The 7,103-nt window shown below is 41.1% G+C and overlaps 1 pseudogene; it reads right to left on the bottom strand.

Annotated features, from left to right (window-relative positions):
* Nucleotides 1-5,485: 5,485 nt before the first annotated feature.
* LOC150003205 (RNA-binding E3 ubiquitin-protein ligase MEX3C pseudogene) lies at nt 5,486-6,742 on the bottom strand (annotated as a pseudogene).
* Nucleotides 6,743-7,103: the final 361 nt, after the last annotated feature.

The raw sequence follows: 7,103 nt of genomic DNA on the forward strand, positions 1-7,103 counted from the left end.
TAAGTGCTGGAAACAGCCTAAGTGCCCATCTGTAGATGAGTGGACCAAAAAACTGTGGTACATTTACACAATGGAGTACTATGCAGCAGAGAGAAAGAAGAAACTCCTGCCATTTGCGACAACATGGATAGAACTAGAGAGAATTATGCTTAGTGAAATAAGCCAGGCAAAGAAATAAAAATACCATATGATATCACCTAATACAGGAAACTAAAGAACATAAGCAAACGAACTAAATAGGACAAAGAATAGAAGAGTAGTCAATAGGGGGTAGGGGGGAGGGAGAGAAAGGGGATAAGTAAGGGAAGGGTCTAGTCAAGGAACGTGTATAAATGACTCATGGACATGGACAACGGGGAGGGATATGATTGCGGGAGAAAGGGTGGGCTGGGTAGAGGGGAGCAATAGCGCAAAAATGGGACAACCGTAATTGAAAACCCCAAAAATAAAATTTAAATAAATAAATAAAATGTTTTTATTTTCTAAAAAGAAATCTTTCCTTGTGATTCAAAATAGTTTTGAAATGAAGTAAAGTAACTGGAGGTCATCACAGTGCTTTTGTATATTATGCTAAGGGCATTATTTTCCCTCTCTCCCATCCCCTCCCCTGAATTACTAAAAAATAAAAATATATTTATATTTTGCAAGACAAATATGGATGAGACATAACGTGTTTCCTATTTTGATCTAGAGTCTAAAAATTAATCAACAGCTTGATCAGACAAATGAATGGAATATTCATATCCTCAATTATTAGCCATTATAGGTGAATCCCAACGTTTTTCATGAAATGAGAAAACCCAGATGATCATTTCCACATTTACCAAGAGAGGCAATGGGTAAGAATTCACAATTGACACAGTTGAATTCCTGACCCACTATTCATACCAGCTAGGCAAGATGAAGGTTAATGTAGCAGTTTTTTTGTCCCAAATTATAACCAGCGATTGAGTAAACTGCTCTCAGTCTTATCATTTCCAATAAGTAATTCACAATGCAGTAAAAAGTTACTGGCAATCCTGAAGAATTAGACTTAAGTTGTTGTAAAATAAAAAAAAAAAAATCTGTTTTGTCAAAACAGGCAGTGTAAATAAAAAAGTTCTGGAAGTGTTGGAAACAGGATAATGCCAAGTACCCTCCATAAACTCCTTATGTGGTTAGGCTTTGTGACCCATTGTTTTGAAATCTGAGACATATATACACACTTTTCTCAAAGGCTCTCGCAACCTATGATGATCTTCACTCAACAGAGTTGAACTTCAGCGTTAGCAATTCTTTTTTCTTTTTAAGTATATTTTATTGATTATATTGTTACAATAGTTCCATTTTTTTCCCCTTTGCTCCCCTCCACCCAGCAGCCCCCCTCCACCAACAGCCCCCCCCCCAAGTCCATGCCCATGGGTCATACATACAAGCTCTCCTGCCTGCCTCACCCTTTCATATATTCTCTTCTTCTTCTTTTTTAAATAATTAATTAATTAATTAATTAATTATTTTAACAATAAAAAATAACAATCCCTCCCTCTTAGACTTAAGACTTTTTATAATCTTATAAAGGACAATGGGCAAAGGTCTCGAGCTCCTCTAGCTGCTTCAAGCTGGACATGGTCGTCGTCCTAACTACCCTTGGGTCTAGAAATCCCTAATAAGAGTGGAGGTGTGGAGGGGAGGGTGGCCTTCCACATGGGGAACGATCGTGTAGACTCTAGGTCGGTTGGCCGTCCCCGGACAACGGTATGCTTGATTTAACAGGCTGGCATCCTTGTTGTATTCTGGAGGCAACAGATTTGGCAACAAGGTTAAAGGACATCATTCAATCCATAACCACTAGATGACAAAAGACAGTTATTAATTTTTCAATGTCCCACATTAGGGAAAGGAAGGGCTTCTTTGGAGGAAGCTGTGTCAGGTACATCTCACCTGTCCAAAACCCTTTTGCCCATTATACTTAGTTTGGGCTGAGGGAAATATTTTAGGTTTCCCCCCTCTCAGGCCTCTGGGCTCTTTCTGTCCAAGCCTTTAGGACAGAAAAGAGAAACCAGTTTTAAAGTGAAGCCCACAGACCACCCCATTCTTCACCAACCCAGCCACTTAGTTCAGCCAAACCATTGAGTCTCAGGAGACAGCAATGCAGACAGGATTAAGTGAGGCCTATACCTACAGACAATCACTCAGGTAATGAGATCATAGGCTTATGCCCTTTGAAAACAGAAAACACATGTTAATTTATGTAACATAACCCACATACAAGTCTCTATATCTGTAGGACTGTCTTATCAGAAAGACATCCAGTTGCAAGGCATTTGACATTCTTCTTGCCTGTAAATTAAACATCTTTGATAATGCCACATAGTTTAACTTTCAAATGAAAACTGAGCATTGTGATTTTTCTTGAATTGCGATTTTTCTCCCTAAGATTACCCTCCTTGTCATTAAAGGGACTGCATTAAGTCCATTTTTAATTTATCCTGTTCATTTGCATAAACACAGCAAGAGCAGAAAATGATCACTTATGATCTTTAGTTCTGCTTTGCTGGAACTTATGCAAGGATAATTTAGGGTGACCTTCAGTCTGCTCTTTAATGCATAGAAGCAGAACCACATACCTGGCATTCAGCCTTGCCTGTACACACCTGTCTTTTCCAAGTCCTTCTGGTTTTCTATTGTGCCTTAAGGTCCCATCTAGCCATCTTTCAGGAAAACAACCTTCATTCCTTCCCTGGAAAGATTGTCAGGGACCGCACATCCATTCAAGGTACCAAACCTTTTATCTTGTGGACTTTTATTACCTTTGAAAGTCAATCTCAGTTCCTCGGAGCTTTTTGGTAACAACCAGAGCCCAAATATGTTTCCTTTAGGCATGACATTCCAGTCAAAGTCTTAGTTAAAATAAAAAACCTCTATTAACAACTGGTCTTATTAGTTTTATGCAAAGAAACTTATGTCATTAACTTACTTCTTCAGAATGCCAAACTCTGGAGGGATCAGATAGGGAGAAAAATATACAGTGTGAAGGAAAATCTTTGTCTTTCTCATATTCACTGAACTTGCATTTCTATTCTTTATATTTTCATTTTTCCCCCACTAAAATTTTTTGTTTGTTTGTTTTTCCATTACAGTTGTCCCACTTTTTTCCCCCTCTTGCTTCCCTGCATCCTGCCCCTCCCTTCTCCCACATTCAGTCCCCACCCAGTTGTCCATGTCCATGGGTCATTTATACATGTTCTTTGACTAGACCCTTCCCCTTCTTAGCCTCTTCTCTCCTGCCCATCTACCCCTTTGTTACTGTTAGTTTATTTCTTGTTTACATACCTCTGGTTCAATTTTGCTCATTTGTTTGTGTTGTTCATTAGTTTCCTGTAATAGGTGATAGCATAAGGTATTTTTCTTTTGTTGCCTGGTTTATTTCGTTAAGCATAATTCTCTCCAGTTCCAACCATATTGTTGCAAATGGTAAAAGTTCCTTCTTTCTTTCAGTACTTATTCATTGTCATTTTCCCCCTTTGTACTCGTGTTCCTCTCTGTCTCTCTCTGTTTCTTCATCTTCTTAAAGCAGACCCTTTAGCATCTCTTGCAATGCTGGTTTGGTGGAGATGTATTCTTTTAGCCTTCTTTTGTCTTGGAAACTCCTTATTTCACCTTCCATTTTGAATGAGAGCCTTGCTGGGTAGAGTATTCTTGGTTGTAGGCCTTTGTTTTTCATTGCTTGGAATATTTTTTGCCATTCCCTTCTGGCTTGTAGTGTTTCTGCTGAGAAATCTGATGATAGCCTTATTGGAGCTCCCTTGTATGTTACGAGCTGTTTCTCTCTTGCTTCTTTTAGGATTCTCTCTTCATCTTTCAATGTTGCCATTTTAATTATGATGTGTCTTGAAGTGGGCCCTGTTGGGGTTCATCTTCATTGAGACCCTCTGTGCTTCCTGGACTTGCGTGACTCTTTCTCTCCTCATGTTAGGGAAGTTTTCTGTCATTAGTTTTTCAAAGAGGTTTTCTATCCCTTACTCTTCTTCTTCTCCTTCTGGAATTTCTATGATACATTATGTTTCATGTTATCCTGCAGCTGTCTTAGAACCTCTTCAGTCTTGTTCAGTCTTTTTTCATTTTGTTGCACTGTCTGGGAGTTTTTGTCTACATTGTCTTCCAGCTCACTGATCCGATCTTCTGCTTCCTCTAGCCTGCTTTTAATTTCTTCTACTGTGTTCTTCAATTCAGAGATCATATTCTTCATTTTCTCCTGGCTCTTATTGATAGCTTCCATGTCCTTTTTCATGCTGGTGTAATTCTCAGTAAGTTTCCTGTAGTTTTTCTGGAGTTCTTTGTAGTTTCAGCTGAGCTCATTGAGCTTCTCTATAATCCATGTTTTGAATTCCATATCTGATAGTTTGCTCCCCTCTGTTTCATTTAGCACTCTTTCTGGGGATTCTGCCTTTCCTTCAGATGGGGGGTTGTTCCTCCGTCTCCCCTTTTTTATGATTCTTATTGTTTGTTGGTGCTTCTTAGACTGATCTGCACTTCCTGGATCTGCCCCTGGTGGCATCAGATCCTGTACTAGTCTGGGCCTAGGCAGCCTGTTGGAGACTTCCAGGGACCTACTGCCTTTGTCTTCTTTAGTTGTTAATATATTCAATCTGTGATTAGCCGTCAGCCTTAAAGACCGAGGGTGTGGCAGCTTAATTCCTGTAGGCAGGGCTTTTGCTTCCCCTCAGGCTGACGCCACTTGGAGGGGAATGGTCTGTCTGCAGTATCGAGAATGAGTCAGCACTGGGACCCGGTCGGCCGCTTCCCCAGTTGTCCCCTCAAAGCCACTTCGCCAAACTCTCCCCAAGCGTCTCCAGTCCTCTCTGCCTTCCCTCTGCTTGAGCCCAGGGTAAGTGGGGGCAAAATATTTTCGTATGTGATCTGCTTAAGAGCTCTTTTTCTCCAGCTATTTCTCTCTGACTAGCAAGAAACCCTGTGGCTTTTTGCTTTTCTCAGCTGGATACTATTTTACTTTCCACTCTGTTGCTGTAGGCTGGGAAGCTCAGCTGGGGGTTTAGACCCTGCCCTTCTCAGGGGGAACTCCTGGCTGCTGAGCTGTTTCTCAGTCCCCTCAGCTGCCACCCGTATGAGCCCAGCCAGCCCTTCTGTGCCTCCGCACTCCCTACCGGTCACGTTGTGATGTAGCGGCCTTTTCTGTCTCTTCGTGGTTATAAGACTTCTCTCCAGCTAGTGTTCGGTTGGGTATTCCAGATAATTTCTCCAAAATAAGTCGGAAATCCACACTAGTTCTGGGAGGAGGTTAGTGTAGCTTCCACTTACTCCTCCGCCATCTTGTTTTTCCACGTTAGCAATTCTTATACAAGCTATGTCTCTGGGTCTGCAGGCTAATTTTAATAATTCAAACCAAAGTAATAGACAAGAGACCACTTAGGTTTAGTGTTAACATAGCAGCCTTTTATAAGTTTACTAACAACTTTAGCCTAACTGCAATAAAGCCTGATAATAGTCATATGAAACCATTAGGAAGTTTACTGGGTACCATTATAATCATGCCTTTACAAGTCCATATAGAGATGTAGCAAATTTGGGTTGCCTTAGTAACAGCTGTGTGATAAACTGGACATGATGGTGCTCTCATTTCACAGATCTTATTGGCACATTCCATGCAGAAGAAGTTGTGGCTCCATGAAACCAAGGCAGTAATAACTTCATTCTCAAAGCAAATTAACATACTCATGTTTTTTGTCTTGATCCTGGAAGTGAGCTAGAGGTGGAACCACTATTGGAAAGGAATAACTATTCGTACTTTTAGAAAAAGCAGGGATTTAATTGGAAGGCCAACATGGTTGCCTGTACTAGGCAGATCACTCCTGACCCTCCAAGCAAATGGGTATTCAATGTGCTTAAGAAATGTAGGAGACACGAGGAGTAGATAGCTGAGTTCCTCTACGCTGATTCTTCACATTACCAGGATCACTCCCAAAGCCAGAGAATGAATTAACTGGTTCAAATGGAGTCCAGATTGTTTGCACAGATGTTGGTAGAGTCAAAGACAGGAGAATCAACTGCAAAATCTTCTGAGCCTACAATGGTAGTGTATCTCTAAACCCAAAGTTCCCTGTGCTAAATGAGCTTGTTGGACTAAAGTCAGCCAGCCTATTGCTTTCCAAGCCAGAATCTGAGAACCACTACTCAAAGAACTGGCACTATCATTTCGATAATTGGATATCATTCTTACACATATAAGAGGCACTGGCTTGGAGGACAACCATGCAGAGCTAAGAGTATCACTTTCAAAGTTTATATAGGTATCATTGTAATGGAAATCAGTCTCTTCATTGAGCTCAATATAGATTCCTGTAAGCATGGCAATATACATTTCTATTTCTCCTCATGCTCTGTTAACATTTTTAGGCATCCCTGTTACTACAAAGGTGGGCTCCTTATATCTGCTCAGAGTTACTATGTATGTGTGGGTCTGCTGCCAAATTCTTTTAATAGTTGCTCCTTTGGGTTCAGCTACTAATCCCACCACACCATGTGGGACCCTCATTTGACCCAGGAAGGTTAGGACTTGATAACCCTCCCAGAGCAGGTCTATTTTTGTTTAGATAGCATGAATCATGGAGAAGTGGTCTGCAGCTGAGAGGATTTCTCTTTTGGCCACGGTGACATCTTTCTACCTAGTGATAACAAAAATGGGCTCTTGACTACAAACAGATGTTTTGATATACACGTTTATCTCCACTCTCAGTGCTTTCATTTAAAACCCTGGGTGACTGTCAATCTCAGCGACATGCTCAGAGCCAGTCATAGAGATGCTCTTCCTCCACAACCACTGGCCTGCTCCAGTTTCAGACAAGGGACAGCATCACAGACATCATACCCTGGGCATCGCCCCTGATGTAGAGCACCTCCTGACTTTCTTATGCGTGCCTATCCAGGTGCTTCCCCATCTTTTGTCATGTGGACTTAAATATCTTGGGAACCTTATTGAAAAGAAAATCCTGCCTTGGCTGGTTTGGCTCAGTTGGTTGGAGTATTGTCCTACAACCAAAATGTTGCAGTTGGATTCTGAATCGGCACATACCCAGATTCTGAGTTTAATCCTTAGTCCTGGAGTG

This window comes from Furipterus horrens, unplaced genomic scaffold (assembly GCF_987537825.1).
Source record: "Furipterus horrens unplaced genomic scaffold, mFurHor1.1.pri manual_scaffold_8, whole genome shotgun sequence".
Lineage (NCBI taxonomy): Eukaryota > Metazoa > Chordata > Mammalia > Chiroptera > Furipteridae > Furipterus > Furipterus horrens.